The following is a 3303-nucleotide window of genomic DNA, read 5'->3' as shown; positions in this document are numbered from 1 at the left end:
GAATGGAGATAAGAAACGCCCTAACCTTTGGAATCGAAATTGATAGGATTAAAATCAACTGGTATAAATACAGATGTAACAAGACAATAAAACACAGTACCTGGCTGGAGAACCTGGAGAATCTGGTTGGAGAACCAACTATGCTGATCGACTGAACGCTGCCTCCATGTCCTTCATTCTTCGCCGACTCTTTCCACACCTTTGGTAACCCCTGGACCTGCTGGGGTTGGACCCCAAAAAATGGCGCACCTCCCGCTCACGGGGCCCAAGTCCCTGCTGCAGAAGCTGCAGAGCTCCTTCCAGGCGGCCTGGCTGCAGGACTTCCCCTGGCTGCGCTACTGCAAGGACACCGGTCTCATGTCCTGCGGCTGGTGCCAGAAGACCCCTGTGGACCTCCCCCCCGGGGGCCATGACGAGCTGTCTCAAGGGACCCGCAACTACAAGAAAACCCTGCTCCTGCGGCACCACGTCTCCACAGAGCACAAGCTCCACGAAGCCAAAGCCCAGGAATCAGAAATACCTTCAGAAGAGGGATACTGTGACTTTAATAGTAGGCCAAATGAAAACTCTTATTGCTATCAACTTCTTCAACAATTAAATGAGCAGAGAAAGAAAGGTATTCTTTGTGATGTCAGCATTGTGGTGAGTGGAAAAATCTTTAAAGCTCATAAGAACATCCTGGTTGCAGGCAGCCGTTTCTTTAAGACTTTATATTGCTTTCCCAACAAAGAAAATCCTAACCAAAACAATACTACCCACTTAGATATTGCTTCAGTTCAAGGTTTCTCCGTCATCTTGGACTTCCTGTACTCTGGTAACCTGGTGCTCACAAGCCAAAATGCCATTGAAGTGATGACCGTGGCCAGCTATCTGCAAATGAGCGAAGTTGTTCAGACTTGCCGAAATTTCATTAAAGATGCCTTAAATGTAAGCATTAAATCTGAAGCTCCGGAGACTGTGGTTGTGGACTATAACAACAGAAAACCAGTCAGTAGAGATGGTCTGTCTTCATCACGGGATCAAAAAATTGCCAGTTTTTGGGCAACACGGAATCTTTCCAATTTGGCAAGTAATGCAAAACCTGAAAATGATGGTTGCAATGTTGATGAGGGCCAAATGGAGAACTACCAAATGAATGACAGTGGTTGGGTCCAGGATGGTTCATCTGAATTGGCTGAAAGTGAAGCCTCAAGTCAAACAAAAGTGTTTATTTGGAATAATATGGGCTCCCAGGGAATTCAAGAAACTGGCAACAAAACTAGGAGGAAAAACCAAACTCCAAAGAGATTTATTTATAATTTACCACCTAATAATGAAACAAGTGTAGAAGATTGCTCCGGGATGCAGCCACCTGTTGCCTATCCAGAAGAAGATATGTCATTCATTAAGGAAGAACCGGATCTGGATGGTGCTCTGCTCCTGGGGCCGGACTGTGACAGGAATGTGAACGCAAATGTACTGGCAGAAGCCAGCTTGGGGCAGGATGCAGGCGATGCTGGTACTTCACATGATTTCAAGTATGGCCTGATGCCTGGCCCATCAAGTGATTTCAAGTATGGATTGTTGCCTGAATCTTGCCCAGAACAAGAAACTTTGGAAAATGGTGAATCATCTCTAAACATGAACAGGTTAAAATGCCCTCATTGTACCTATGTAGCCAAATGCAGACGAAAACTAAAAAGGCATTTGCTCATTCATACGGGAGTCAGACCCTTTAGCTGTGAGATTTGTGGAAAACTGTTTACTCGCAGAGAGCATGTAAAAAGACATTCCCTGGTGCATAAAAAGGATATTTAATACAAATGTATGGTGTGTAAGAAGATCTTCATATTAGCTGCCAGTGTTGGAATCAGACATGGATCTCGACGCTATGGTATTTGTGTAGAATGTGCAGATAAACCACGGCCAGGAAGGCAAGAAGGTGTAGATCAGGGACAGGAGACAGATTTCCCTCGGGATAAAGATTATGAGGAGAACAAAGGGGAAGAACCCTAAGAAGAACTGGCTGACGAGGGAGAAGATCAAAACCACCCGTCATGATGGGACAAGTTGGGAGACGTCTGTATGTCTCAGGGTGATTAACTGGCCTACTCTGCACCTCAAGGATGCTGCATTGGGACGTAATATGAAGCGACAATTTGAATTGTTGAACTTGAAGGCTTGCAAATATGGTACATGCTGGATGGTAGTTAAGTTGCTGTGAAAACTGTAGGGTCAAAGCCTTATAGAAAAATTTTTTTTTATATTTGCACAGGACTGGACAGCAACCAACCTTGCGGTTGGATTACATGGAGTCCCCACATTTTCATCAGTTATCAAAATAAAAATATTTTTTATTTATAGGATATACAGTAATTCTTTGGGTCCTAATGAAAATGGATTACCTGTCTGTAAATAACTGACATTTACATACCAGTTTAACAGGAATGAAGAAAATCCAGTTATGAGAATACAGTAATAGCTGGCCCAACTACACTGTCCACCAAACCACTCAGGCTAGTTTGTACTAGTAGAGTTTTGTTTCTATTTTTATTAATATTATTTTTTTAAATAAATATTTTAAGTGAAGGGCCTTTTCTACCCCATTGGTTGTACTTTTCTGTATTTTCCATTTTGATTTGCTTCATAAGTTAAACCAAGTCTCTTCTAGTCTTAGGTATTATTTCTCAATTTTGTGCTGATGGGCATGTTTATAAGAACTGGAGAGGTAATTTATTGGAATGAACTAATTGACTTCCTCCATTCCCCCTTCCTTTTTGACATGAATTTTACTACTTCACAAATGAAGAATGATGTTGCAAAGTTACCGTGACGAAGTTGATAAATATCACTAAATGATTATGATTTAGAAGTCACTTCCTCTTGCTGCTCTAATCTGATAAAATGGTTCTATATGATGTTTTCTGACATGGTATTCGGTTTTGGGTATCTGTTACTTTGGCACTATTCTTTTTTGCCTTTTTTTATTTTTGCCAGTGTACTATACCTCAGTCCTATTTGAAAAGACAGAAATCTGATCAAAAGAAGAGTCATAGAAACAATAAGTAAAATGATTTGTTTTATGATTTATCCTCCATGTCCAGTTTGGTTAGCTTGTTATGCAATATAAGTGAACTATCAGGTTTTTACTCTTGTGCCCTTTTACCAAAAAAATGTTGATCTTTTAACACATATGTTTGCCACCAAAGGAGTTAAGGTTACTCCCAGTGTCATTCCTTCTTCGCTGACTCCGTCCACACCTTTGGGAACCCCTGGACCTGCTGGGGTTGGACCCCAACATGTCTCTTTAACGCATCCTCAGGG

The 3303-nt window shown here is 41.7% G+C and overlaps 1 pseudogene; it reads left to right on the top strand.

Annotated features, from left to right (window-relative positions):
- Positions 1-240: 240 nt before the first annotated feature.
- Positions 241-2082, top strand: LOC102439969 (annotated as a pseudogene).
- The last annotated feature ends 1221 nt before the right edge of the window (positions 2083-3303 follow it).

This window comes from Myotis lucifugus, unplaced genomic scaffold (assembly GCF_000147115.1).
Source record: "Myotis lucifugus unplaced genomic scaffold, Myoluc2.0 scaffold_2734, whole genome shotgun sequence".
Classification (NCBI taxonomy): domain Eukaryota; kingdom Metazoa; phylum Chordata; class Mammalia; order Chiroptera; family Vespertilionidae; genus Myotis; species Myotis lucifugus.
This window is presented reverse-complemented; position numbering and strand designations above follow the sequence as displayed.